At 40.7% G+C, this 25,693-nt stretch overlaps 1 long non-coding RNA gene across 2 annotated transcripts in view; it reads left to right on the forward strand.

Annotated features, from left to right (window-relative positions):
• The first annotated feature begins 426 nt into the window (after positions 1-426).
• The window catches only part of LOC139433849 (uncharacterized), a 31,396-nt gene continuing 6,129 nt past the window's right edge, over positions 427-25,693 (forward strand). Inside the window, exons 1-2 of one of the 2 annotated variants that reach the window (XR_011643254.1) lie at positions 427-673; positions 14,102-14,497. This is a non-coding gene — a long non-coding RNA (uncharacterized lncRNA). The remainder of the gene's footprint in view (positions 674-14,101; positions 14,498-25,693) is intronic. The other variant, XR_011643255.1, reaches the window with a different exon arrangement.

Here is a 25,693-nt window from a genome sequence, read left to right on the forward strand (position 1 = left end):
TAAATATCAGTAATCTTTTTTTATATAGTTCTAACCAGAAGGATTCATTTGAAAACTTTTAGGAGTTTATAGTTGACTGTTGAAAGCTTGGCAAAAAGGCAGAAAGCGCACCTTGAGATTGAGTTTTTCATCAATTTATTGTTCTATTGCTTTGTATGCTTTACTTAGATTTCAATGCAGGAAGCGAGCTAAAACCCTCACGTTTCGGTCTGTGACACGTTGAAGATATGAAGGAAGCCATATCAAAGGGAGAAAGTGTTGCCCATATATGGTCATTTAGGATGTTGAGCATATCAGGTCATTTGGAATGTTGACAATGGTCATTTAGAATGTGCTTTGGAATTTTGACATTCTGGAAGGCTGGAATGTTGGGACAGACTATAAGTTCCTGGATGGTCAGTCTCTCCTTCATTTGGACAGAGGAGGCCAAGAAAGAAGGGGTGTGATCATTTTGAGAGTTATTAAGGTAAAATGGGGATTTTAAATTATGGAGGAATGCTAACAGGTTTGTTATGACCCCGCCGTGGACTATTTGTGTCACAATCTTAAGGAGAACCCAAATGCAGCACTCGAGAAACCAAGGAGAATTGGTAATAAACTTTATTGGAGATTCCACTGGATCTGAGGAATACCAACCGAGCAGTTTAACGCACCGGAGGACAGCGAGCAGAAGGTGAGTCAGGGACAGGCAGAGAGTCAGGGAGTAAGCGAGGCGGTCAGCGTAGATACAGGCAGGGTCGGATAACAGGCCAGACAGGATAGTTGAGGGACAGGCAGGATCAGGGAACAGGCAGATCGAGGACAGGCAGGGTCGGAACCGGGTAGGCAATCTAGTTTCAAACGCGGGAAAGACAAGCATGAGGCAAAGTACAATCTGGCAAAGAGTGTGTGTAAGGTGCGGGTTTAAATACTGGCAGAAGCTAATGGGTGCAGAAGAGAAAGAGAGTGAGCTAACGAGTGGGTGTGGAAAACAGGTGAGACCAACCCAGTCTCACAAAAAAACGTGTAATAACTACGTTGGTCCACAATGTAGGACGTAGTATTTCTACGAAAACGCCTCTGAAATTGTAAAATGCCTACGGTTTTTTTCACCATTCATTCCAATGGCTGGCGTCTATGTCACGTGATCTTCACATTTCTCCCTGTAGAAAAAAAACAACATGGCCGACCTTCATTTTATTCTCGGTGTAAAATGCCTATTTAAAGTTACTTTGGCCATTAAAATGCGTTTTGATGTCATTTGATGTGAGAAATATGAGTTGTTATTTCAGATTATGTGTGCAGTGGATGTACATGATCTTTAGTTTGCTAGTTATTACGAAGATTACTTCAGGAAATGGTGTCTATACAACGTTTTCATTGTTACCAAGGTGGTTGCTAGGGACGCTGCTATCGATATTATTTCTGTTATGTTGTGTAACTGTTTAATGGTGTTATCTTTATTGCTACCCCCTTCCCCGTCAAAGTATAGTGTTGTTCCACAGCGCAAACGTATTAGTTTAACAAAATCCGCATCTAAAATGGTGCAGAAACGTTATTTCCCCCTGTGCAATTCCAGTCTCACATCTCACAGCACATCGTCATTAACAAATACCGGAAACAGACCTAAAAGACTTAATTCCGAGTGTTCTTGCTTTTCTCTTTGAAAGTCATCACATACCGGCATTGTAATACACGGTTCGGCTGCATTAAATATTACATATCTGCCGTAGTTCTGTATTTATAGAGCCCTGATGAGAAGACTTCTAGACAAACATGAGGAACTGCCGCAAACACTGGAAACGTGACGTGGATCATAAATATATCAACAATTAAACAACATCTTACATTTCTTTTCACACAATGCGTTTCCTTGCAGTATCAACACTAATTTGGCGGACTTTTATATTTGATCCAATTGGTAGATAGGCTGTATTTACACCATAAAGGTGCACAGCTGATATAAAGGGACACCTAGTGGTTAAAGCATGTTATTGAATTTCATTAATTTTTTATTATTAGATATTAATAGAATCCCTATAAAGTATGTTCATTACTCGTTATTCTCTACTAATAGTTAAGTAAAGACTGTATATAATGACTATTTTGCACATCCCTTTCAAGATTTCAAGATTTTCTAAGGTTTATTGACATATCATATAGGCCTACACAACTATGGTGGAGTTATGCAATGAATGAAAAACTTGGGTCGCAGGTTCCTCAATAGTGCATTACAAGACATCTATCAATATTTGTGCATACCTCCAGCAATGTTAACTATGTTGAAGCACGTATTTTAACTGATATTATACATGTATTATACTCTTATAAGATGTATGTAGATAGTATAAGAAATGTGCAGAATATGACGTTAATGGTGGAGGTATACATACATGTCTTGTAATGCACTGTTGAGGAACCTGTGACCAAAGTTTTTCATCTCCGACCTTGTCAGGTATTGAACAATCAATAAATAAAGAACACAGAATTATTAAATATAAAACACAGAATTTGTGTGATTATACTAAATGATTTACAAATAAACACCACTGCATATTTACAACTATACACATGCTGATGTAACGCAAATGTTTCCAACTTGGGATCAATAAAGTAAATCTTATTTTAAGATGATCGATGGCCATATTTGCACAATATGCCTCTGAACCTTGACAAGTGCATGTTTCAGGCTTATCAATTAACAACAGGAGGGGTCACAGACATAAGACCAGCTGTTAAATAAAGCTCTTCTGACCTTAGCTGTCGTGTGGGTATATATTAATGCTGCCCATTATGGGCACAAGCCATTTTCACCCATTTATTAATTACATGTTTTAAATTTGAGTGTTTTCTATCCCCTAAACCTCCAGGGATGTATACAGTTTAATACTGGCAACTTCTTATTATGGGAAATATGAAAACGTCTTTTAAAACTACAATTCCCAGTAGAAACGTGCCATAGATAGAGAACATGTTGCAAAACACACAATAGCCAGCATGTGTAGTTCTGGGGACGGGGTGGGGGAGGGGGGGAGGCAGTGGACCTGTTCAAATCCAGTTTTGGACAGTCTGCCGTGGTTCCATCCCATATCAAGTGCTGTTCAACGCTCTGCACACTCTCCAATCACAGAGCTTGAGGACTATCATGGGGTTTGTCCATGGATGTATAATAAGAAGAAGGGTTTGTCAAGCGAAGCGGAGAGAATACTTACTTCCGGGTGTAATATTCTGTAAAGCAAATGAGCTGCTCCGACCCTCGGTCCTAACGGACTCCAACTTGTGTTTATTAATCAAACAAATAAATAAACACAAGGATAATTATGTGTTATTGTTGAGTAAATGGAGAATTGCACAGGGGAAAATAACGTATCTATTGTGGTGATTGACATTATTCACCCACGGATCTATGGGTTAGGGTATTGTTCTACACGGACATTTTAGTGAGCCGGACTTCCTGTCTCCGCCGGTCTTCGCTTCCCGGGCATGAAGCTGTTTACATGTGTTTTGAGATGCTAAATAAAAGTCTAGCTTGTACCTTTGATACCCCGCCTCCGACTCCCATCTCTCGGCACCACACTATGCCACAATTTTAGATGCGGATTTTATTAAACTAATACGTTTGCACTGTGGACCAACACTATACTTTGACGGGGAAGGGGGTAGCAATAAAGATAACACCATTTTACCCAACATAACAGAAATAATATCGAGCAGTGTCCCTAGCAACCACCTTAGTAACAATGAAAACGTTGTATAGACACAATTTCTTGAAGTAATCTTCGTAATAACTAGCAAACTAAAGATCATGTACATCCACTGCACACATAATCTGAAATAACAACTCATATTTCTCGCATCAAATGACATCAAAATGCATTTTAATGGCCAAACTAACCTTAAAATAGGCATTTTCCACCGAGAATAAAACGAATGTCGGCCATGTTTATTTTTCTGCAGGGAGAAATGTGAAGATCACGTGACATAGACGCCAGCCATTGGAATTGTTTAGAGTATAGGTGAGGTCCTGATAATTTATTCCGGTAAATTACTCTGACCTTACTAATTGACCTGACCGAAGTTACTGAGTCTATGTAAGTTTACTGCTTGGCTCAGATCCACCAAACGTCAGCAAGATCTCACCTCTATTAACTCCCCGAAGAACCAGGTTCAATTAACTGCTGTTTCTATTCAGACAACTCTTTTTAATCTGTTTAAGCGATCCCGAAGGATTTTGGTATCAGTAAATGGGGTGTGTTCCTACCTAAACATGTGTGTGGCAGGGTGCAGTCTTACCTTTGAAGCAGGAGAGGAGAGCACAGATTTTCCCTTTTATTGTCCCAATCCAAAAGGTGAGATCAGTTTATTTGAAGAAAAAGTAGGTCCAAACCAATACAGAGTCTTTACCTTTTAACACATTATAATCATACAAAACATATCATGCTGGGGTTATATTTTTTATCTAAAACCTTAATTCATATTCATTCAAATCATCAAATCATGTATTCTGGTACGTTCTAACAACGTCTTCCAGCAAAAGTCTAAATCATGTATTCTGGTACGTTCTAACAACGTCTTCCAGCAAAAGTCTAAATCATGTATTCTGGTACGTTCTAACAACGTCTTCCAGCAAAAGTCTAAATCATGTATTCTGGTACGTTCTAACAACGTCTTCCAGCAAAAGTCTAAATCATGTATTCTGGTACGTTCTAACAACGTCTTCCAGCAAAAGTCTAAATCATGTATTCTGGTACGTTCTAACAACGTCTTCCAGGAATCACTTACCGAGAGCCATCTAACCCAGCTCTGTGGGCCAGAGCTTACCGGGAGAGAGTATACCAGGGGTTTCCCCCTCTCTCCCCGACGAAATCCAAAAAAGCCAGTCTTTTTATGCTCAAAAAACCGGATAGAAAACCCACAAACACCTCCTCTATACCCAACCAACATATTTTATTGGCTCTGGCATAAGACACACCTTCCCAAGTTTGTGTAAAACAAAACATGACTAGACATATTCTATGACTATGACATAACCACCCTTTTGAGGCCTCAATGTGTTTCTCCTTAAGTCCGGAGCCCCCCTCCCTGCTGTGAGAGGAGAGGAAAGAACCTGCCTACTCTCTTATCAGAGAGTAGGGCATAAATCATTATAAGTCTTACACTCAATCTTAACAAACCACTTTGTTTTGTTTATGCTGTAAATATAGAAAAACCTAAAATATGAAGCATTTTCATTGTGGGTTATACAAGAATATAATTGATTATATTTGATTACAACTAACTTTCGTTTTAAGTATTCAACATACTATGAAGCTCTCAACAGAATGAATGGTGAAAGAAACGTAGGCATTTTACAATTTCAGAGGCGTTTTCGTAGAAAAACTACGTCCTACGTTGTGGACCAACGTAGTTATTACACGTTTTTTTATGAGAGTGGGTTGGTGAGACAGGTGAATGGAAAACTACTGGTGAATGATGGAGCAGACTATGACAGAGCCCCCCCCCTTAATGGACGGCTTCTGACGTCCCTAAATGCTAATCTACAGAGGAGGGTGGGAGGTGGGATTAATACTCATCTGAAAAAGTTCTTTCGGCCTCCCTCTTGTGGAAATTGATGTAAGGTATTATACAGAAGAAGTGAGGCAGCATATTTTTGGTATATTCATTTTAATGTCACCCATATATAGGAGGTGTATTGCATCATGTTATCCCTAATATATGTGTGGGTTTATACATTCCTGTGTGTTAATAGTTGAAGGAACAAAAAGTACATTTTCCCTCTTAAATATAGAGGTTTTTTTATAGATTCCTGAAACAATGTTCCCTTTTTCTTAAAAGTAGATTAGCGCAATAGTCTTTTTCTTTGACTTTTTACCCTTTTATCAAAAGGGTGTTTTTAGGCTATTTTTGAAGAGGGAAGATGCAGAATTACTTGTGAGTTCTGTTTTGAGTGAAAAGATTACTCCTTTGAGTGTTTTTCTTGGTTAAACCATTGATAGGCTTTGCAAATTGCGAGGGACATTTTCCCCAGATATAATGGTTAAATTCTTCTTAAATTAATGATGCGCATCCTGCAGGCCTTGAGAATTGAGTCACACAGTTAAGAGAGGGCCATGAGATGATGACTGATAAATTCCCAACACGTGTGGCTTTCATAAAGGGAAAACATATGGACTATTGTGTGATAAGCTACATAATAAGAATGTGTTTTGCTTCAAACTGAAACTGTTTGGTTCTCTGCTGGCCCGCGCTGATTCACTGTGAGACAGCGTCTTTGGTATCTCCCAAATGAAATGACCGGAAAAGACAACTGAGTAAACTCCACCCCTTCCTGTTGGTGTTGGTATGAAAGAAGCTGTTCAGCCTTTTGTTCGCTCTCTCTTCGTGCGCTGCCCAGTCAGAAGGATCACAGCGCGTGAATCAGGGCAGGAGTACTCCGACGTTACTTATATGATTCTTTATATTGTATAGTAATGTATTATATTGTATTGCATTATTACCTTGTTTAATTAAAACGGATTATTGTTTAACTGGTATCCTGGTGTCTTCTAATTTCCTCCCTGTTATGATTTCAAGCAGGACTCGCCAAAAACGACACGTGGAGAGGAGTTGGGTTGTAAAAACCTCATTCCCCAACAAGTGGTGACCCTGACGTTAGCGAGTGGGAGTTCAGAGGGAGTCACATCAGCAGCCAGCGGATGAAGCTGTCCAGGGTGGCACCTCGAAATACTTTCTGACAACTAAAAACAGAGCTCTATACAAAAATACAGGTAAGAACGGATACCCGTTACACTCAAAATCTGTGATTTGGATATATTCAAATTTTTTAGAGTTGTCAGGAATATTTCTCAGTGTCAGAGTCTTCACGATAAAATTATGCAATGCATATTTTAGCATAGGTAGGTAACAGACTAACTAATAAGATTGATAAAGCAACGGTTAGGAACCTCGGGGATTTTTCAGAATCCTGCGACTGACTCGTTAGCTACACGTGAAGCGGCGAGTAATGTAAGACGAAGGTGTAAGGCCCCGTGGGTTTTTTCAGAAATCAATACGGCTATTCCGTCAGTGGAAGTTCAGTGGTTTCCCAAAAAAGATACCATCCAGGACGAAACAGAATAATGCTCTTCAGCCTCATAGGAAGCTGCAGTGTATTATAGGTCATAAATCCAAGGGAGAGATACGCAAATTTCAAAAAGCCATTTTGAAACGAACAGAATCTCGTTCTCTTGTTCTGTGGGGTTATTAATCTAAAAAGCTAAACGTGACGATTAAGGATTCTGTTGACCTGGGTTTCGGCTCCATGAGGATGCCACATCGCTGAAAAGCCGTGTCGAAGCGCATTCTAAGGTCGCATTATCTGTTGAAATAAACATCGCACCATAAAGCTGGATAGACTGTACGGGGAATAATTTTCTGTGAATAATTACGAATAGATAAGGGAGAAAAGTCAGATAAAGAAATGCGAAGTCATGCTGGAAGGATACCGTGGGTTCGAGAAAGCCCCCACTTTTTCTTCACAGCTTTCATCTAAAAAAGGAGTGAATAACATTGAAGATTAATAGATCAATGTGTCGTAGATATTTAAATAAATAAGAAACATTGCATTGTGAATTTCGTGGTATTTGTCATTTACTGAGAATTTTACTTATATTTCAGAGGAATTAATTGCATACAGTAACGTTGAGGGGAAGTAAGAATGGGTTTTGCTGAGTATATGAAGTACATGCAGGTTAAAGTTTGATTCAAATTGAACATAATAGTGGATTATTCCACCTAGATTGGACATGGAGAGATGAGAATTTGTTGGGCATTGGATGGCGAGCTCACTGTGAGAAATATATATTGTAATGTTATTTAGGAGTTGAGCCACATGCAACAGTGAGGTTCAACTACTGCTAAGCTAGTGGGCCAGCAAGTTGGCATATTGAGGGTGGAATAGTGGGAGTAAAGATGTACACGAACAATGAGAGTAGATTAAGTTGTTTTGTCTTTCATGCTTTTCACCAAGGCTCATTTGAGTGGTTATTGTCTTAATGTAGTGTTGTTTTGTGTTATATTGTGTAAAATATAATGTATTTGTCACAGTTCATTTTAAAGTCAGCCACCTCATGGCTAGATCTCATCTCTGAGAGTCCATTGGGTTAATAAGTAAGAGGTCCTTTTGTTCTTCAGGCCACATGTTCAAGTCATTTGACCCCATGAGGTCAGGAGTCATTCTGTTAGACCACAATCTTGTGTAAGACAAATCATTGTTCTTTTGTCACATTTTGAATTACATAACATTTCATTTTGCTAAATCAATTTATCTATAAATGTTGTAATTGGAGTTTGGTTTTGTTAACATTTTTAGGAACGTCATGGTCCTACACTTGGGTCAAATTACATTACTGTGATCGGATTAGTGTGCTCTCCAGGTTTACTATTGTTCTGACCAAGCAGTGGGATTTTTAAGTACAGGGAGGTTCTTTCATGGTGTGTGAAATATGCGATGCTGGAAACATGTAGGTGTTGAAAAACTTAGTTTGGGTAAATATGTCACAATGGATGAAACGATTATTAGAGGGAGTTTTTGTAATATCATTAGTAGACATTAATTGTGTTTTTAAGTTTATGAAGAAAGAGTAGAAAGTAAACGGGAGGTTTTTATAAGTTTGTCAGTCAGAAGGAATCTGTTAAATGGTTAAGCATGACAGAGGTGTTGCACAAACTAGGTTTGCTCCAGCCATCTCACACTGTTGGAACACACAGAGGTGATTGATGAGGGAAACTTGGGCCGGCAGCTGCAGGGCACAGGGACGAAAGAGAAAGAGAGACAAGAGAAGTAGATGTTTTGAAGAGTTCAGAGAGAGTAAAACTGAGAGAGACAAGAGAAGTAGATGTTTTGAAGAGTTCAGAGAGAGTAAAACTTGTATAAAGTTAACTGCTATTCTGAATAATGTCATATTGTTTTGTGAGTAAACATGAAATAAAAATATATTTACTAGATATAAGAACAACATGCTTAACTAGGTTGACAGAAAACTGCTATTAACCAGTTTCAGCAGCTACTGTCCTATCTGTGTTCTAAAGAGAACATACGTTGCACTTACAATTCATATTAAGGAAGTTCACCATTGATACCATTAAAGGCCGTTTTGGATTAATAGGGCGTGTCTGTCAAACACTCGTGCTCAGATGGAATAAAGTGTTGAGATGTTCTCAAGAGTGGGAGTTTTCAAAACGCTTTGTAGTTTGTATTGAGACAATTAAGTGATAAGGACAGAAAACTGTTCCGTGATGATTTCTTTAGGTTTAACTTTAGTAATGGAGATTACATTTTGTGAGGAAACCTTTCCACCAATAATAAGTGTTCAAAGATATATATTCATTAACTGTAATCAGATTACTTGTTTTTCAAATATAGCGCTAAATACAGTTGGTTTTGTATTTTGTTACAGATCTAACCTGCTTGTAACACAACTTAGATAAACAATTTCAAAAAGAATAGAATAAGCAAGTGGTTAAAGAGGGTTTCCTGTTTGGCTCATTTGGTTTAGAACTGGAGTAAGGAAGAATAGTGTTTTGTGAGAACTGTCATTCCTCATGGTTTTTAAGGATACATCATCAGTTTGTATGGACTTTGATGTAGAGATAGGATCATGGTGGAGAAGGAAGACCTTTTTTGGTTTCAAATTAAAGAAGATTTTAAAGATGAAGTTTATTTTTTTTCTGACTAGAATTTTAGAAGCAGGACTTCAACTAGACAAAAGAGATTTTACAATGTGGTTTTACTACTTTTAATGAAGTAAAGAATCTGGGTAGACTACTGCCATTGGTTTGTTTTAACATTCACATGTTTCAGCATTCCTGACCATATAGACACTCAGCCGTTTTATTTTGTAACCCTTTGGGGGAGAGATTTAAATTGAGTTTTTCTCCAGTTGCTGATTTATTATGATTACAGCGGCACTGGAAAGTTGTGCGCCACCTTTGGGTTGTACTCTGAATCAGTGTGTTGGTGAAGAGTTGCTCACTACAGAAACAGAAGAACCGTGCAAAGAACGCATCTCTGAGGAGGGTTTGACATTTTGCGTGTACCTCGTTGCCAAGGCAACAGTGGTGTGAAGAGGAACTGCAGTTTTTGGGGATTCCTGCTGTGCAGAGGACAACGTGTGTCTGCTGATTGTACCACATTGATCCAGAGGTTCCTTCCCCCTCAGGACATCCCAGTGCAAAACAAGAGTTTCATTGATCCAATTGACTACAGCTGCAGAGGACAACGCATCACTGACTGTTCACATTATGACAAGATCTTGAGACAGGCTGGTCTCAGACGGTTCAGACTCTGAAGAAATTATGCGATGATTTGACAGCATAACTGTGCAAGAGTTTTCCAGAGGGTGGTGTAGAACAATAGGGTTAGTGTTTGAGAAGGGAGGCTGATTGTTTAAATGATGGTCTGGAATACTGAAAAGATTAAAGTTTAATATCCTTTTTTGGCAAATAAGACATCTGATTATTAGGTCACACATAATAATCTAGACATATAAACTAACTATGAGTAAAGGGATGAATGGATTTCATATCCTAGGGAGGGTTAGTTATGTTGCGAATACTTCGCAGGGTATTTGCTAATGTATTTTGAAGAACAAATTTAGATTAAATTGTCCGTTACCAAAACTGTTCACCTTATGTCTAGATTTGGACTTTGATGGTAAGGGAGTATTTAGGCTTATTTTTATACATCTGACATTTTAAAATATGTTGGCTATTCACTAGATAGACATTGGTTAAGAACTTTTCTGAAGATTGAATATTTGTTCCATTTCTACATATTCCTATTTAAAAAGTAATTTTAGAGTAAAGAAGGCTGATGCTGAAATGGGAAATAATGTGGGGCCTTCAATCACCCATTGTAATGGTGCATATTATTGACGACCAATAGGGAGGAGGGGTCACTCGACCCACCCTGCAGTGGGTTTTAAAATCTTACTTGCAGCTTCACAGGAAGCGCACGGCACCAGATTATGAGTTTAGGGTACTAGCGGCACCACCTCCTAATGGACATTCATTTAGTTAGTAATTAACTGACATTTAGAGATGTTAAAAAGTAAAAACATACCTACCATGAGGGATAATTCCTAAGTTCAGCTACAAACCATTGATGAAATTACTTCTGTTTTTAGGTCCTTGATAAAGGAAGGAGTGATTGTTACATGTTCGGACACCCAGGGTTCCACGCATGGTTAAAGACGTTAACATTGTTTTTTAGGTATACCAGAATTGAAGATACATGGGTATAGTGACCGATGAAGAGCTACACAGGTCGTAGTAGAGGTTTGACTCAAGATAATAATTGTGTGCACAAGTTTCTGAAATAGATCTATTGGACATTTTGATGTGGATTATATGTGGATGAACTGCAGTGGTGTACAATGGGGAAGTGACATTTTTTGGCTAGACACTTTTCAGGGAATGTGGGAAACAGCTGTTCCAATGAGGGGTTGGAGATATCTTGAACATTATAGTTGTAATTGTGAATTAATAAATGATGGCGCTCCATATATACAGATTTTTATAGACAACGGATACTGGCCTATGCTGAAACATCAAAGTCTCTGCAGAGCACGACACATGGCCAAAAAGACTGAGACCAACTGACCTTTGACCCTGACCAACAGGGTAACTTGAGAAGGCACTGTCAATGACTGACTCTGAGGTGAACCTACCTGACCAAACTTGACTTTACAACCTGACCGTGTGAGTGTGAGTGAGTGTATGTCTGCATCTGATCAGTGCAACTGCATTATTTAAAACAATGACTAATCAAGCATGTTTTTGGACTAACACATTATTTTTGGGGCTCTGTGGGAAATGAGAGGTTTCCTAACATTCCACAAAAGGGGAAACCGCACATGTGACCCATTTCTAATCTACTTGATGATATTTCACTCCCACAGGACAGACCTGGCTCTCGTCAAGGCAGTCGTCCCGGGAGGCATCATCAGCGGGCCGGAGAAGGAGAATCGGGAGGACATCCATCCAGCAGTCGTCCCGGGAGGCATCATCATCGGACCGGAGAAGGAGGATCGGGAAGACATCTATCCAGCATCGACCCGGAAGCCGCCATCAGCGAGCCGGAGTAGAAGGAAGACATCTCTCTAGCAGGCAGCCCAGAAGCCGCCATCAGCGAGCCGGAGGAGAAGGAAGACATCTCTCTAGCAGGCAGCCCAGAAGCCGCCGTCAGCGGATGGGGGGACAAAGACACGGCAAGCCAGGACGGCACAGGGGACTCCACTCTCCGCTGAAACAGGTGGATATAGCCGGTGTGGAGTTTGTTCTTGTATCCCATTTTTGGTGGATATAGCCGGTGTGGAGTTTGTTCTCATATCCCATTTTTTGAGGAACTTTTGTTTCAATATCCCATTTTTTGAGGGACCTTTTATTAACTCATATTTAAGGGATTTTTTACATTTTGATGACCTCATGTAGAGCTAACACAGAGACCAGAACATTTCAGAGAATAAAAAAGGTTTGAAGGAGCCCTGAATTTCCTGATAACCGGTTGGTCGCTACTACTATTGGGAATAGTAGTCTATTTGTCCGCCCTACTGTATGTACATTGTAACCCTTAAAAAAGTCAAGGTTGAATGACCCCTTTGTCCACAGCATTCTTGATAACTTGCGTTTTTATACCATACGTTGGCATAGACGTTTTTTACCGACCCTTGAAGAGTGGTTTACTAACATGTTTGATCAATGGAAGGGTTTAGTAATGTCTCTTTTTATTTCTGTAGGTACTTTTTTGGCCATTTTAATAACATGTGGGTGTTGTTGTATGCCGTGCATCCGCTCATTATGTGTCAGACTAATCAGTTCCACCATTGAGGGAAAAGCTGCTTCTCCCCCTCCGTATCAAATGCCACTGTTGGCCTATGTCTCGGAGGGAGAGGACGAGTATGGAGACTCAGCAGACAAGGACGCAGTTTTTTGACATGTTTTGGTCTCCCTCTCCTTCTGCCATAAGAAATTGTTATGAAGGGCTGTATCCAAATGTTTAAAGGGCTCTAAATATAATGTTGAGAGATGAACACAGTGGAGAGGAATGACAATAGTTATGTTTCAAGTGCCTTGTGTAAGTTGCTCTCTTTTAAAAGAGTGCAAAAGGGGGAATTGTGGAAATTGATGTAAGGTATTATACAGAAGAAGTGAGGCAGCATATTTTTGGTATATTCATTTTAATGTCACCCATATATAGGAGGTGTATTGCATCATGTTATCCCTAATATATGTGTGGGTTTATACATTCCTGTGTGTTAATAGTTGAAGGAACAAAAAGTACATTTTTCCTCTTAAATATAGAGAGGTTTTTTTATAGATTCCTGAAACAATGTTCCCTTTTTCTTAAAAGTAGATTAGCGCAATAGTCTTTTTCTTTCACTTTTACCCTTTTATCAAAAGGGTGTTTTTAGGCTATTTTTGAAGAGGAAAGATGCAGAATTACTTGTGAGTTCTGTTTTGAGTGAAAAGATCCCTTGAGTGTTTTTTTGGTTAAACCATTGATAGGCTTTGCAAATTGCGAGGGACATTTTCCCCAGATATAATGGTTAAATTCTTCTTAAATTAATGATGCGCATCCTGCAGGCCTTGAGAATTGAGTCACACAGTTAAGAGAGGGCCATGAGATGATGACTGATAAATTCCCAACACGTGTGGCTTTCATAAAGGGAAAACATATGGACTATTGTGTGATAAGCTACATAATAAGAATGTGTTTTGCTTCAAACTGAAACTATTTGGTTCTCTGCTGGCCCGCGCTGATTCACTGTGAGACAGCGTCTTTGGTATCTCCCAAATGAAATGACCGGAAAAGACGACTGAGTAAACTCCACCCCTTCCTGTTGGTGTTGGTATGAAAGAAGCTGTTCAGCCTTTTGTTCGCTCTCTCTTCGCGCGCTGCCCAGACAGAAGGATCACAGCGCGTGAATCAGGGCAGGAGTACTCCGACATTACTTATATGATTCTTTATATTGTATAGTAATGTATTATATTGTATTGCATTATTACCTTGTTTAATTAAAACGGATTATTGTTTAACTGGTATCCTGGTGTCTTCTAATTTCCTCCCTGTTATGATTTCAAGCAGGACTCGCCAAAACGACACGCGGAGAGGAGTTGGGTTGTAAAAACCTCATTCCCCAACACTCTCCTGCCCCCTGTGGGAATCTGCGTCCTCATCAGAAGCCGGCCCCTCGCTGTCCTCCTCTGAAGAGCTGACGGTAAGCGGAGAGACTCTCCCTGTGTCTCTGCCCGTCGACGTGACGGTCTAAGACGGTTGCTCGGGATTACGCCAATTGAACTCCCTGATGAGCCGGGGGTCCATGTTCTGGCCAGATTGTTCTGTCAAAATCTTAAGGAGAACCCAAATGCAGCACTCGAGAAACCAAGGAGAATTGGTAATAAACTTTATTGGAGATTCCACTGGATCTGAGGAATACCAACCGAGCAGTTTAACGCACCAGAGGACAGCGAGCAGAAGGTGAGTCAGGGACAGGCAGAGAGTCAGGGAGTAAGCGAGGCGGTCAGTGTAGATACAGGCAGGGTCGGATAACAGGCCAGACAGGATAGTCGAGGGACAGGCAGGATCAGGGAACAGGCAGAGCAGGCAGATCGAGGACAGGCAGGGTCGGAACCGGGTAGGCAATCTAGTTTCAAACGCGGGAAAGACAAGCATGAGGCAAAGTACAATCTGGCAAAGAGTGTGTGTAAGGTGCGGGTTTAAATACTGGCAGAAGCTAATGGGTGCAGAAGAGAAAGAGAGTGAGCTAACGAGTGGGTGTGGAAAACAGGTGAGACAGGTGAATGGAAAACTACTGGTGAATGATGGAGCAGACTATGACAATTTGTAAAATAGAACTACGGTTGGGAGGGGGATTTAAATGACATGAGCAGATGCATGGATTATTTTTTATTTTTGTAAACACTGAATGATAGGCATCTTCAGTTACGGGAAGACTAAAGATTGTGAACATTTAGTTACTCACAGTAAGTGTGGGTAGATACCTCAAGTCTGCTGCTACAATGCACTCACACTTGACCATCCCTATTCACTACAGTATATTTGCAATAATGCAACATTTCATATTAGTTCTGACAATTTGTCATGCGCGGACGTTTGCACAGCATTATTGGAATTGGAGAATAGGGTTTGTTTTATTCTGTTTCTTTACCTATTCTCTACCAGGTAAGTCATTAAGAAAACAGAAAGTCTTATGCGGATGTGAGTTTGGGTCACATGCCGATGTGTCCTTGAGCAAGACACTTTACCACAAATCGCTCCCGTAGGCATGTCTACGGTATTGAAGTGTTTGTAATGTAGTGTGTTCCAAATTTTCAACTGGAAGAACAACAACCTTTTTTTTATTGTGAAAAAAGGACGGTAGGTTTCAGTAGACACATCAAGTGTACTGCTGTTTGCCTATTTGGGGGGCTGGAGAATAGGGTTTGTTTGATTCTGTTTATTCACCTATTCTCTTCAGGGTAATTAAGAAAGCAAAAAGTCCTATGCGGATGTGACTCTGGGTCACATGCCGATGTGTCCTTGAGCAAGACACTTTGCCACAAATCGCTCCCGTATGCATGTCTACGGTATTGAAGTGTTTGTAAGTCGCTTTGGATGAAAGCGTCAGTTAAATGACATGTAATGTAATGTGTAAGAAGACACAGAAGACTCACGAATGACCATCTCTTCTCCCACGGACGTTCACACTGTGTGATAAGTATTGGAGAATAGGGTTTGTTTTATTCTGTTTCTTTACCTATGCTCTACCAGGTAAGTCATTAAGAAAACAGAAAGTCCTATGCGGATGTGACTCTGGGTCACACGCCGATGTGTCCTTGAGCAAGACACTTTACCACAAATCGCTCCCGTAGGCATGTCTACGGTATTGAAGTGTTTGTAAGTTGCTTTGGATGAAAGCGTCAGTTAAATTACATGTAATGTAATGTGGATGAACACGCGGCAGACTCACAAATGACCCTCTCTTTTCCTATTCTCTACCAGGTAGGTCATTAAGAAAACGGAAATTATTGGCGGATGTTGCATTCTTGAGACGTGAGCATCTCTACTCGTAAAATGTGATACAGGGAATGTGTCATGTGCCGACGTTTACACAAAGTAGGAATCGGAGAATAGGGTTTGTTTTCTTCTGTTTCTTTACCTATTCTCTACCAGGTAAGTCATTAAGAAAACAGAAAGTCCTATGCGGATGTGACTCTGGGTCGCATGCCGATGTGTCCTTGAGCAAGACACTTTAGCACAAATCGCTCCCGTAGGCATGTCTACGGTATTGAAGTGTTTGTAATGTAATATGTTCCAAATGTTCAACTGGAGGAACAACAGACTTTTTTTATTGCGGAAAAAGGAAGGTTAGTTTCACTAGACAACTCAAGTGTACCGCTGTTTGCATATTGAGGGAGTTGGAGAATAGGGTTTGTTTTCTTCTGTTTCTTTACCTATTCTCTACCAGGTAAGTCATTAAGAAAACAGAAAGTCCTATGCGGATGTGACTTTGGGTCGCATGCCGATGTGTCCTTGAGCAAGACACTTTAGCACAAATCGCTCCCGTAGGCATGTCTACGGTATTGAAGTGTTTGTAAGTTGCTTTGGATGAAAGCGTCATTTAAATTACTTGTAATGTAATGTGGATGAACACGCGGCAGACTCACAAATGACCCTCTCTTTTCCTATTCTCTACCAGGTAGGTCATTAAGAAAACGGAAATTATTGGCGGATGTTGCATTCTTGAGACGTGAGCATCTCTACTCGTAAAATGTGATACAGGGAATGTGTCATGTGCCGACGTTTACACAAAGTAGGAATCGGAGAATAGGGTTTGTTTTCTTCTGTTTCTTTACCTATTCTCTACCAGGTAAGTCATTAAGAAAACAGAAAGTCCTATGCGGATGTGATTCTGTGTCACATGCCGATGTGTCCTTGAGCAAGACACTTTAGCACAAATCGCTCCCGTAGGCATGTCTACGGTATTGAAGTGTTTGTAATGTAATATGTTCCAAATGTTCAACTGGAGGAACAACAGACTTTTTTTATTGCGGAAAAAGGAAGGTTAGTTTCACTAGACAACTCAAGTGTACCGCTGTTTGCATATTGAGGGAGTTGGAGAATAGGGTTTGTTTTCTTCTGTTTCTTTACCTATTCTCTACCAGGTAAGTCATTAAGAAAACAGAAAGTCCTATGCGGATGTGACTTTGGGTCGCATGCCGATGTGTCCTTGAGCAAGACACTTTACCACAAATCGCTCCCGTAGGCATGTCTACGGTATTGAAGTGTTTGTAAGTTGCTTTGGATGAAAGCATCAGTTAAATTACATGTAATGTAATGTGGATGAACACGCGGCAGACTCACAAATGACCCTCTCTGTTCCTATTCTCTACCAGGTAGGTCATTAAGAAAACAGAAATTATTGGCGGATGTTGCATTCTTGAGACGTGACCATCTCTACTCGTAAAATGTGATACAGGGAATGTGTCATGTGCCGACGTTTACACAAAGTAGGAATCGGAGAATAGGGTTTGTTTTCTTCTGTTTCTTTACCTATTCTCTACCAGGTAAGTCATTAAGAAAACAGAAAGTCCTATGCGGACACTTTAGCACACATCGCTCCCGTAGGCATGTCTACGGTATTGAAGTGTTTGTAAGTCGCTCTGGATAATATATGTATATGTAATGTAATAGGTGAGAAGACACAGAAGACTCACAAATGACCATCTCTTCTCACACGGACGTTCACACAGTATGATAAGTAATGGAGAATAGGGTTTGTTTTCTTCTGTTTCTTTACCTATTCTCTACCAGGTAAGTCATTAAGAAAACAGAAAGTCCTATGCGGATGTGACTCTGGGTCGCATGCCAATGTGTCCTTGAGCAAGACACTTTAGCACAAATCGCTCCCGTAGGCATGTCTACGGTATTGAAGTGTTTGTAATGTAATATGTTCCAAATGTACAACTGGAGGAACAACAGACTTTTTTTATTGCGGAAAAAGGAAGGTTAGTTTCACTAGACAACTCAAGTGTACTGCTGTTTGCATATTGAGGGAGTTGGAGAATAGGGTTTGTTTTCTTCTGTTTCTTTACCTATTCTCTACCAGGTAAGTCATTAAGAAAACAGAAAGTCCTATGCGGATGTGACTCTGGGTCACATGCCGATGTGTCCTTGAGCAAGACACTTTACCACAAATCGCTCCCGTAGGCATGTCTACGGTATTGCAGTGTTTGTAAGTCGCTTTGGATGAAAGCGTCAGTTAAATGACATGTAATGTAATGTGTAAGAAGACACAGAAGACTCACGAATGACCATCTCTTCTCCCACGGACGTTCACACTGTGTGATGAGTATTGGAGATTAGGGTTTGTTTTCTTCTGTTTCTTTACCTATGCTCTACCAGGTAAGTCATTAAGAAAACAGAAAGTCCTATGCGGATGTGACTCTGGGTCACACGCCGATGTGTCCTTGAGCAAGACACTTTACCACAAATCGCTCCCGTAGGCATGTCTACGGTATTGCAGTGTTTGTAAGTCGCTTTGGATGAAAGCGTCGGTTAAATGACATGTAATGTAATGTGTAAGAAGACACAGAAGACTCACGAATGACCATCTCTTCTCCCACGGACGTTCACACTGTGTGATGAGTATTGGAGTATAGGGTTTGTTTTATTCTGTTTCTTTACCTATGCTCTACCAGGTAAGTCATTAAGAAAACAGAAAGTCCTATGCGGATGTGACTCTGGGTCACACGCCGATGTGTCCTTGAGCAAGACACTTTAGCACAAATCGCTCCCGTAGGCATGTCTACGGTATTGAAGTGTTTGTAAGTCGCTTTGGATGAAAGCGTCAGTTAAATGACATGTAATGTGTAAGAAGACACAGAAGACTCACAAATGACCATCTCTTCTCCCACGGACGTTCACACTGTGTGATAAGTATTGGAGATTAGGGTTTGTTTTATTCTGTTTCTTTACCTATTCTCTACCAGGTAAGTCATTAAGAAAACAGAAAGTCCTATGCGGATGTGACTCTGGGTCACACGCCGATGTGTCCTTGAGCAAGACACTTTACCACAAATCGCTCCCGTAGGCATGTCTACGGTATTGCAGTGTTTGTAAGTCGCTTTGGATGAAAGCGTCGGTTAAATGACATGTAATGTAATGTGTAAGAAGACACAGAAGACTCACAAATGACCATCTCTTCTCCCACGGACGTTCACACTGTGTGATGAGTATTGGAGATTAGGGTTTGTTTTCTTCTGTTTCTTTACCTATTCTCTACCAGGTAAGTCATTAAGAAAACAGAAAGTCCTATGCGGATGTGACTCTGGGTCACACGCCGATGTGTCCTTGAGCAAGACACTTTACCACAAATCGCTCCCGTAGGCATGTCTACGGTATTGAAGTGTTTGTAAGTCGCTTTGGATGAAAGCGTCAGTTAAATGACATGTAATGTAATGTGTAAGAAGACACAGAAGACTCACGAATGACCATCTCTTCTCCCACGGACGTTCACACTGTGTGATAAGCAGTGTTGGGACTAACGCGTTACAAAGTAACGCGTTACTGTAACGCCGTTATTTTTGGCAGTAACTAGTACTCTAACGCATTACTTTTTAAATTCAGTAACTCAGTTACCGTTACTACATGGTGCGTTACTCCGTTACTGCGTTAGTTTTTTTATATAGTCAACAGCCAGGCGAACAGAGATGAGAACTGTACTTAAGTACAGTACTTGAGTAAATGTACTTAAATACTTCCTGTGTCACATGCGGAGACGGGCTGTGGGCGTGTTTGTGTTGTTTACTAACAAGACTGTCATGGCGGCGGCGGAGCTCAAGTCTAGTTTCTCCACCTGGAGATATTCTCACTATTTCATTTTTGTCGAGCACAAAGAAAAGAACGTTTTAGTTAAATGTAAGTTGTGTCCTGGCGGGTCAAAGAGCCTATCTACTGCCCAAACCAGTGATTCAAATCTCTTAAAACATCTGCAAAAACAACATGCTGGGACGAAGCTAGTAGCTAAGACCACAGAGACTCAGCCGACGCCACTCCACCTCCACCTGCACCTAAGCAACAGCGGCTGGATTTTAACCGAGGGACTGCTAGCCAGGGAAAAGTCGATAAAGCCATTGCACGGTATGTTGTAGAACACATGCAGGCTATTGCTACAGTGGAGTCACCCGCTTTCAGGGAGCTAGTTAGCATGATAGCATGTCCGGGCGGCACACGGCATATGAAACGGAAAACTTTTTCCAACTACCTGGAGAAAGAATATACAAAAAGGGAAAGCCAGCTAATATCGATGCAATCCAGATTGCATATAATGCATGTCAAGTTGATCAACAGATTGTATTATTCTCCAATGCAATAACAGTACTGAAATGAAGGCTAAGGGCATTAATATAATGGGAGCCCTTTTTTAAGTAACTAAAACGTTACTTTTCACAGTAACGCATTACTTTTTGGTGTAAGTAATCAGTAAAGTAACTGAGTTACTTTTGAAATGAAGTAACTAGTAATGGTAACTAGTTACTGGTTTTCAGTAACTAGCACAACACTGGTGATAAGTATTGGAGAATAGGGTTTGTTTTCTTCTGTTTCTTTACCTATGCTCTACCAGGTAAGTCATTAAGAAAACAGAAAGTCCTATGCGGATGTGACTTTGGGTCACACGCCGATGTGTCCTTGAGCAAGACACTTTAGCACAAATCGCTCCCGTAGGCATGTCTACGGTATTGAAGTGTTTGTAAGTCGCTTTGGATGAAAGCGTCAGTTAAATGACATGTAATGTAATGTGTAAGAAGACACAGAAGACTCACGAATGACCATCTCTTCTCCCACGGACGTTCACACTGTGTGATAAGTATTGCAGAATAGGGTTTGTTTTCTTCTGTTTCTTTACCTATGCTCTACCAGGTAAGTCATTAAGAAAACAGAAAGTCCTATGCGGATGTGACTCTGGGTCACACGCCGATGTGTCCTTGAGCAAGACACTTTAGCACAAATCGCTCCCGTAGGCATGTCTACGGTATTGAAGTGTTTGTAAGTCGCTTTGGATGAAAGCGTCAGTTAAATGACATGTCATGTAATGTGTAAGAAGACACAGAAGACTCACGAATGACCATCTCTTCTCCCACGGACGTTCACACTGTGTGATGAGTATTGGAGTATAGGGTTTGTTTTATTCTGTTTCTTTACCTATGCTCTACCAGGTAAGTCATTAAGAAAACAGAAAGTCCTATGCGGATGTGACTCTGGGTCACACGCCGATGTGTCCTTGAGCAAGACACTTTACCACAAATCGCTCCCGTAGGCATGTCTACGGTATTGCAGTGTTTGTAAGTCGCTTTGGATGAAAGCGTCGGTTAAATGACATGTAATGTGTAAGAAGACACAGAAGACTCACAAATGACCATCTCTTCTCCCACGGACGTTCACACTGTGTGATGAGTATTGGAGATTAGGGTTTGTTTTCTTCTGTTTCTTTACCTATTCTCTACCAGGTAAGTCATTAAGAAAACAGAAAGTCCTATGCGGATGTGACTCTGGGTCACACGCCGATGTGTCCTTGAGCAAGACACTTTACCACAAATCGCTCCCGTAGGCATGTCTACGGTATTGAAGTGTTTGTAAGTCGCTTTGGATGAAAGCGTCAGTTAAATGACATGTAATGTAATGTGTAAGAAGACACAGAAGACTCACGAATGACCATCTCTTCTCCCACGGACGTTCACACTGTGTGATAAGCAGTGTTGGGACTAACGCGTTACAAAGTAACGCGTTACTGTAAAGGCCGTTATTTTTGGCAGTAACTAGTACTCTAACGCATTACTTTTTAAATTCAGTAACTCAGTTACCGTTACTACATGGTGCGTTACTCCGTTACTGCGTTAGTTTTTTTATATAGTCAACAGCCAGGCGAACAGAGATGAGAACTGTACTTAAGTACAGTACTTGAGTAAATGTACTTAAATACTTCCTGTGTCACATGCGGAGACGGGCTGTGGGCGTGTTTGTGTTGTTTACTAACAAGACTGTCATGGCGGCGGCGGAGCTCAAGTCTAGTTTCTCCACCTGGAGATATTCTCACTATTTCATTTTTGTCGAGCACAAAGAAAAGAACGTTTTAGTTAAATGTAAGTTGTGTCCTGGCGGGTCAAAGAGCCTATCTACTGCCCAAACCAGTGATTCAAATCTCTTAAAACATCTGCAAAAACAACATGCTGGGACGAAGCTAGTAGCTAAGACCACAGAGACTCAGCCGACGCCACTCCACCTCCACCTGCACCTAAGCAACAGCGGCTGGATTTTAACCGAGGGACTGCTAGCCAGGGAAAAGTCGATAAAGCCATTGCACGGTATGTTGTAGAACACATGCAGGCTATTGCTACAGTGGAGTCACCCGCTTTCAGGGAGCTAGTTAGCATGATAGCATGTCCGGGCGGCACACGGCATATGAAACGGAAAACTTTTTCCAACTACCTGGAGAAAGAATATACAAAAAGGGAAAGCCAGCTAATATCGATGCAATCCAGATTGCATATAATGCATGTCAAGTTGATCAACAGATTGTATTATTCTCCAATGCAATAACAGTACTGAAATGAAGGCTAAGGGCATTAATATAATGGGAGCCCTTTTTTAAGTAACTAAAACGTTACTTTTCACAGTAACGCATTACTTTTTGGTGTAAGTAATCAGTAAAGTAACTGAGTTACTTTTGAAATGAAGTAACTAGTAATGGTAACTAGTTACTGGTTTTCAGTAACTAGCACAACACTGGTGATAAGTATTGGAGAATAGGGTTTGTTTTCTTCTGTTTCTTTACCTATGCTCTACCAGGTAAGTCATTAAGAAAACAGAAAGTCCTATGCGGATGTGACTTTGGGTCACACGCCGATGTGTCCTTGAGCAAGACACTTTAGCACAAATCGCTCCCGTAGGCATGTCTACGGTATTGAAGTGTTTGTAAGTCGCTTTGGATGAAAGCGTCAGTTAAATGACATGTAATGTAATGTGTAAGAAGACACAGAAGACTCACGAATGACCATCTCTTCTCCCACGGACGTTCACACTGTGTGATAAGTATTGCAGAATAGGGTTTGTTTTCTTCTGTTTCTTTACCTATGCTCTACCAGGTAAGTCATTAAGAAAACAGAAAGTCCTATGCGGATGTGACTCTGGGTCACACGCCGATGTGTCCTTGAGCAAGACACTTTAGCACAAATCGCTCCCGTAGGCATGTCTACGGTATTGCAGTGTTTGTAAGTCGCTTTGGATGAAAGCGTCAGTTAAATGACATGTAATGTAATGTGTAAGAAGACACAGAAGACTCACGAATAGGGTTGGGTACCGAGAACCGGTTCCGGTTCGGAACCGGTTCCAACATTTCGATTCCAACGGCATCATTTAGAAATGTGAATTTCGGTTCCGCTTTTCGATTCCTGAGGAAATGTTTCTCGCCGCTCTCCGTAGCCTACTGTATGACTGCAGCGGGGCGGACAATGTAGCGTTGTATCTACATTTCCTACAGTGTAACCTGAGACCAGGGCCGGCCCGTCGCACTGGCATTATAAATGTTCGCCGAGGGCGCCAGATCTGTGGAGGCGCTGCGCTGACAGCTCTGGGAGAAAAAAAATGTTTTGACCGTTGGTGCTCATCCTAATTGTTGGCCTTGATGTAACAAAATTCATAATTAAGTAAATGTAACACCCTTCTCATCCCGGTTACACTTTTCATTTGCCCTGTACGATGGGCGCTGCAAGTGATGAAAATGGGGGATGTTGGCTTATCTGGCAACCGCAGCTCACAGCCAAAGTGCGAGTGAGCGAGGGAGAAAGGGAGGGCGCTGTTGTTATTAGCATCTAGTGCTAGCTGCTCTCACGGAAGAAGAAGATGTTTCTACAATGATGTGGAGGGAGAGTCCTCTCCAGTCAGACTGAGAGGCTGATAACTTCAGCCCAGTGAGGTAAAGGACTCTGAGTGTTTAGATAGTTCACTTTAGTCTAAGTTATCTCAGTGGGTCTCAAACGTTTTGGTCACAATTTATGTAAACACATATTTCCAAGGCACTCCTTTATAATTATTGGGATAAAACAGGTTTGAAATCATTCCAATGTAGGCCTATACTATAGGACAGTAAACCAGACATATCGTTTTAAACTGGAGAGATAAAAAAATATGCATAAATAAAATAGTAAAATAAGATATGAATGAACAACAAAAATAAAATGCGTTACATGTAGGCTATTTGTTATTTAATTATTAAAATGTAAACCGATCTTTTTCATATGGGTGTTTAGAGTTGTACCCCCTAGATTTAGTCTCTAGTAATTATGCGTGTGCACCAGATTGAAGCATTTTACTTCAAAATGTTCAAACATTTCTTCCCGGTATGCCTGAGAAGGCAGATATGCTTGTTTTTCTCAACAAGAACTGTTTTTAAAAGTTGGACTGTTGCACTGTTGTAGCTTCAGTGGTTCTCAGGTTAAAGTTACATAGCAGTGAATATAAACAGACTGATTAATGTGAATATTACTTTAAACTAACCTGTGTAAAAGTTTCTCGAATAAATGTAATTTTTTTGGTGGAAGAAGCATGTATCATTTTTTTACCCTGCCCCTCAAAGAATCGGAATCGAGAACCGTTAAGAACCGGAATCGAAAAGTAGAATCGGAATCGGAATCGGAATCGTGGAAATTCAAACGATACCCAACCCTACTCACGAATGACCATCTCTTCTCCCACGGACGTTCACACTGTGTGATAAGTATTGCAGAATAGGGTTTGTTTTCTTCTGTTTCTTTACCTATGCTCTACCAGGTAAGTCATTAAGAAAACAGAAAGTCCTATGCGGATGTGACTCTGGGTCACACGCCGATGTGTCCTTGAGCAAGACACTTTAGCACAAATCGCTCCCGTAGGCATGTCTACGGTATTGAAGTGTTTGTAAGTCGCTTTGGATGAAAGCGTCAGTTAAATGACATGTCATGTAATGTGTAAGAAGACACAGAAGACTCACGAATGACCATCTCTTCTCCCACGGACGTTCACACTGTGTGATGAGTATTGGAGTATAGGGTTTGTTTTATTCTGTTTCTTTACCTATGCTCTACCAGGTAAGTCATTAAGAAAACAGAAAGTCCTATGCGGATGTGACTCTGGGTCACACGCCGATGTGTCCTTGAGCAAGACACTTTGCCACAAATCGCTCCCGTAGGCATGTCTACGGTATTGAAGTGTTTGTAAGTCGCTTTGGATGAAAGCGTCAGTTAAATGACATGTAATGTAATGTGTAAGAAGACACAGAAGACTCACGAATGACCATCTCTTCTCCCACGGACGTTCACACTGTGTGATAAGCAGTGTTGGGACTAACGCGTTACAAAGTAACGCGTTACTGTAACGCCGTTATTTTTGGCAGTAACTAGTACTCTAACGCATTACTTTTTAAATTCAGTAACTCAGTTACCGTTACTACATGGTGCGTTACTCCGTTACTGCGTTAGTTTTTTTATATAGTCAACAGCCAGGCGAACAGAGATGAGAACTGTACTTAAGTACAGTACTTGAGTAAATGTACTTAAATACTTCCTGTGTCACATGCGGAGACGGGCTGTGGGCGTGTTTGTGTTGTTTACTAACAAGACTGTCATGGCGGCGGCGGAG

Source organism: Pseudochaenichthys georgianus, chromosome 5 (genome assembly GCF_902827115.2).
Source record: "Pseudochaenichthys georgianus chromosome 5, fPseGeo1.2, whole genome shotgun sequence".
NCBI classification, from domain to species: domain Eukaryota; kingdom Metazoa; phylum Chordata; class Actinopteri; order Perciformes; family Channichthyidae; genus Pseudochaenichthys; species Pseudochaenichthys georgianus.